We start from the raw sequence: 5,927 nt of genomic DNA, 5'->3' as shown, positions 1-5,927 counted from the left end.
CGATGTGACGTTTCCTAGCTGGAAGATCCCAGAGATCTGTTTGAGACTTCTGAGATTACGGCAGACTTGTGTCCCAGCCAGACCGCCGCGCCAGACGGATGCTTGTTGATGAAGGCGATTTCTGTAATCAGAGATAGGCAGGTTGCTGTGTTTTGATGTTGTGCCTGTGTTTTGAGTGTGTTTATGTGTATGCGGCCGCTCAAGTGCAATACAGTCATACTAAAACTTGAACTGTGTTTGTACTTGATAATTCATGGGTACAAGAACAAAATACTAAGCACTGGGGATGCACTGCAAATGTCAGTGAAGTTATGTAAAATGACTAGTATTAACTAGTTACTAAAAAAGTCAATAAAATATATAATGATGAATGAATGAATGATGCATTTATATAGCACTTTATGATGTTTAGTTTTGCAATTATATACATTAAATACATTTTTAAAAAGTTGAAGCAACCGCCATTTACTTTTACTATAGTGTGACATACCACTGTTCAAAAGTTTGGAGTAAGATTTTTTTTTTTTTTTAAGTAATTATTTCATTTAGCGTGGACACATTAAATCATCAAACGTGAATTTTCTGTGACATTTACAATGTTACAAAATATTTCTATGTCAAATAAATGCTTCTTTATTTTCATCAAATAATCCTGAAAAAAAAATAAATCACAGTTTGCACAAAATATTGAGTGGCTCAACTGTTTTCAACATTGATAATAAATGTTGTTTTTTTTAATCAGCAAATCAGCATATTAGAATGATTTCTGAAGGATCACATATCACTGAAGACTGGAGTAATGATGCTGAATATTCAGCTTTGCATTTGTAACGGGCCGAATGAGATGTGAGACGTGCGGATCCATATGCAAGGCTTTATATCCAAGATGTGGTCATATAACAGGCATGGGTCAAACAATGGCAAACAAGTACAACACAGGCAAGACAAAGAGTAATCAAAGGACAAGCGTGGGTCTTCGATAGGCGAACAGAATCCAGAGGGCTTGGCAAAAGGGGTAATCCGTAATACACAGGCAAAGATCGTCACACAGGAAAACAGGCAAGGCAAGGCAAGACTAGACTAAACTATGAACTAGACCGGGAACTGGCGCCATACAGTAGCTACCACTAGAAGAGTGATAAATGCTAAACAATACTCAGCGTTGAATGGTCGTGTGAGACTGATTTATATAGTGTGTGTTATTAGTAGCTTTCAGGTGAGCAAGTGATTGGTTACAGCTGTGTGCAATCAGTGCAATGGATGATGGGAAATGTAGTCCAGGGTATAGTGTAACAGTCTGTGTAGTGTGAGAGTCCGGATTCGTGACAGCATTAAAGGAATAAATTACATTTGAAAATGCATTCAAATATAAAACAGTTATTTTAAATTGTAATAATATTTCACAATATTACAATTTTTACTGTATTTTTGATCAAATAAATGCAGCCTTGGTGAGCAGAAGATACTTTTTTCAAAAACAAAAGTCTTACCACCTCTCAAACTTTAGTGAATTTGTGAGTAAAACTGGATATTTAAAGAGACAAAATTAACTTGAATGTGAAAATCGGTCTCTATATGACACTTATTTGTCTGAAAAATAAGATTGATTGGGGATGTTAGCCGAACAAGCAAAAACGTTTAGAGAAAATAAATTATTGCATTTTGATGAAAGATTATAAACACAAATTTTTTCTTCAGAAAATGAACTGTTCACAATAAGACCAGGAATGTGTACCAGGAAAATAAATGGGATAAATTAGGATATTAAACAGCTCAATGACTTCTGGACATTTCAGATCAGTTGTTTTAAGGTGTGATGATCTGAAAGTTTATGCTTTTGTTGTAAATTGAGTTTAGATCTTTGATGCTAATTCATTTGATGGATTTTTTTACGTGTTTTGTTCATCCCTTTATATTAAATCAAACAAAGAAAAGCACACACACACACAAAAAAACCCCCACTAAAAGATTAAATAAAAAAATATATCAGCATGTAATGAACTAACCTACATTCAAGTCAATGTAAATCTCTACCACGGAAGTGGGCTAAACTCTCCCTTGAGGGAAAGAGAGATAATGTTTTAACAAAAACCATGTTAGCAAAAAAATTTTTTTCTTGCAAATCACATAATCTAAAAGAGGTCACTGAATCAAATGTAATCGGACGGTAATTCTTAAGTTGGCTAATTCTTTCTGCATGTACCAAATGTATAAAATATCACAGTAGTGAAGGCATAGCATAGGTGTGTTTCAGAGAGGAATAGGCAACACAGTGATGCTACCTAGTAAGATACCTTCTTTTGACCGAAAGCAGACAGTATCACATCTATCCTTCACTTATAAGCAGTGTTGGGGAGTAACTAGTTACATGTAACGGACTTACATAATTAAATAGGACAAATAGGGCATTTCATTTCCTATTTGGTTTATGCATATGCTTTATTTTTAAGATTAACTGTTTTTTTTTTTTCCCCAAGGCATTGTTAGATGCCACTGTTTCATAGCTATGCAAGGATTTGATTTAACTATTTCTTGTTATGGGTTTAAATCTGTATATACCTCAGAATTATCTCAAAGTAAAAAGAGGTGCTAAAGTCTGATTTTGTGGTGGCTGTGCTTTAAAATTAAATCTTAATTTTCTAATAATCTTAATTCAAGTGAAGAAGGATTTTGAAAGTCTGACAGTAATCAGTGTTGAATACTACTGGAAGGTTAACCCTGCCTGGTTTAAATGTTTTAAAATGATTAACAGTTTAAAACATTCATTAGAAATTTAGAAAAGTAATCAAATATTAATCAAAAAGTAATCAAACATAATCAGTTACATTACTTTAATAAAGTAATTGAAATAGTTACGCTACATATTACATTTTAAATAGGGTAACTTCTAATCTGTAACCTATTACATTTACAAAGTAACCTTCCCAACACTGCAATCCCAGAACGCACTACTGTTCAAATTCTTGGGGTTGGTAAGGTTTTTGAAAGAAGTCACCAAGGCTGCATTTATATGATCATGAAATATTATTTAAAATTATTTAAAAGCAAAGCTACTGCTCATTGAACAAAGCATCATGCCTCATAGTAGTAGTACATGCAGTTATCCATAACCATAAAGCATCATGAGTAGTACATGTAGTACATGCAGTTATCCATAACCATAAGCTCTACTCTTCTGCACAATGTTAACAACAGAAACTTAAAAAACTCAAAAACACATAAAGTAGCACTTAATTTCAATATTTACTCTCCATATCCAGCCATATGCAAAGCATGCTGGGAACTAACAATCACCGCCGAAATAAAACTGCAAAATTGAGCTAATTCTCTTAATAGATAGGGAGCCTTCTTTCCTTAATTTTATTTATTTATTTTATTTTATTTATTTTGTTATTTTTTTCTATTTAATCAGTTTCTCAATTCAAGCCTCAAAACTGCTTAGGTTTTCTTAAAAAAATATGAGGAAAACATAATCTCTTGGTTTTATTAGTGAACAGTTCTCAATATTTTCTATACAACACTGAACCACAATTTCTTTAAGAAAATATACACACTATTTTTAATTATCATAAACATTTTTTTAATGAAAATTACAAGACCCATGATTAATTTTTATATTATTAACATATTAGAAATAGACATTTCAAAAGAACAGCATTTATTTGAAACAGAAATTGTTTGTAACATTATAAATGTTTTATTGTCACTTTTGATCGATTGAATGTGTTCTTGTTGCATATTAGCATGATTTAATAAATGAATGAATGAATGAATGAATGATAGTTACTAGCCCCGTCTTTTGAACTGTAGTGTACAGTATATTTGTGATGCATTCATTCTGTTTGATTGAGTTAGCTTAGCAACATACTAATGTCACACTATAGTCAATTGTTGTGGACTTATTGAAATTTGTCAATTTGTGTGTTATGTATGTGAGATGTAAAGCATTTAAAATCTTAGAAAGTTGCTGCCTTTGTGGTGAAACAGCTAGACAGAGTTGCAGTAAAACTTTTGTCAAGTTTTGTTAAATCCAAAAGAAAAAAACAGCATTATGCTACCTTGGCACAGTTGTTTCCAGAAGTAATGCATTGTAGAAGTCATGCCAGTTGAATCTGGCACTAATCACACTGCTGCTGTGTGGTATTAGCATGGTGCTCTGTCGTTAACAGCCTCAGGCTGACAACGGGTCTGCAGGATACAATGAAGGCTACAGGGTTAGGTTGTAATTCCTAGGCTCAGACTGCACAAATGGGATCCGATCTTGAGCTAGGGCCTTTGGAGGTGCGTATGGGTCAGTGGGGTCATTTTTCATTAAATATGACTCTGTTTAAAGTGAGCTGCTGGGAGAGTTAAATTCTCTCTGATGAATTTGGTTATTGGTGTCTATAAAACCCTTTTCCCCTCATCTTTTATCTGTGTAACCTGTTGCTATACTGTTTGCATTCTGTAATTAAACTTCCTGTCTCCCACTCACTGTGCTTTAAAAAGGGAATAGATGGTGTGTGTGCTGATGTGTTTTGGATCTGTGCAAAGGGAACACTTCAACACACTTCAACACATTAATGTGTACACGAAGATGGATTCATGTAAAAATGACTAATTATTTACTAAAAAATAGTCCACAAACAAATCAAAATATACGCTGCATGCGTGCTGTACCTTGGCAGTAAAGAAAAGAGTGACTGCCAAACCGGGTTGTCATCAAAAATAAATAAATTAATTCATAAAATTATTATTGTTGTTGTTAATACTATTATTATATCAGTTTATATATAGTATATAATTTATACATATTTAAGTGAAAAGTTCTTGTTTGTGAACACCTCTTTGTGTGTGCATATATTAGTATTAAAAATTACATACATATTATATATATTTTGGTTCTCAGAAGCCTTAGTTACCCAGTAGGTCACTATTAATTTTAATTTTCAATGAGCACATTTGTATTACATGAGCATGTTTTTGTTTTATACCATATACCACAATCTCTCACGTACATTTTTTACTTACAGAGCCCCTCTTGCACTTATACTTTTATTGCTGAGGATATTACTTTCCTTGACCATTTTTCCTTCACTGCATCTCTTGTGACAGGGTTTAGATGTGTGTTCATGTGTATTTGTGTGCTTGTGTGTGCACGAATGTGCGTGATCTTCACTTTCTGTGAACTAACTTTGCAGCATCTGTGTCTCCTGGTACTTTTCTCCAGTGTTTTTTCTTCTTCTTCTCCTTCCTCTGGTTAGCCTTACCCCATCCATCTCTCATTCACTTTTTACCTGCACCTCTTTTCCTTTTTTGTTATCTCTTTCATTGCATTTCACTTTACAATCCCTTGCAATATGTGTGTGTGTGTGTAGATATCAGTGGTGTATTGTAATGAAGTAATAATACTTTGTTACGGTACTTAAGTATTTTTTGGGAGTATTTGTACTTTACTTGAGTTTTTATATTTCAGCCAACTTTTACTTTTACTCCACTACATTTCCTAATTAAAATGTATACTTTTACTCCGATACATTTCCTCGAAGCATATTCGTTACTTACTACAAAATAGTCAGAAGTCAGAAGAACACGGACTGCAGGAAAGCAAGTTTGACGAATCAGTGGTCTGCCGTCTGCAAGTTAGACTCCTAAAAACACCTTTACTCACGTGCAAACAAGTGCGCGCACAACCGCGGATGATTTATTTTCCACTCAAGTCGAGTCTGGAGCTTGCTTCTGTTTGCTTTTTTATGTTTATATAATTTAATATAGTTAACTTAATCTATACCACACAAAGAGTAGTCTACCGTTTTTATGCAAATATCAGCATGAACACATTTAATAATAATTTTATACAAGTTCAGTAAAGCAATAAGTGACTTACATTTTAGACATAATATTGCGTGTTTTTGTTAAATTTTGCCAACGAAAATAGTTCCGAATAT

Source organism: Sinocyclocheilus anshuiensis, unplaced genomic scaffold (genome assembly GCF_001515605.1).
Source record: "Sinocyclocheilus anshuiensis isolate Anshui unplaced genomic scaffold, SAMN03320099.WGS_v1.1 scaffold2688, whole genome shotgun sequence".
Lineage (NCBI taxonomy): Eukaryota > Metazoa > Chordata > Actinopteri > Cypriniformes > Cyprinidae > Sinocyclocheilus > Sinocyclocheilus anshuiensis.
The sequence above is the reverse complement of the archived record's forward strand: the minus strand, read 5'-3'. Positions refer to the sequence as shown.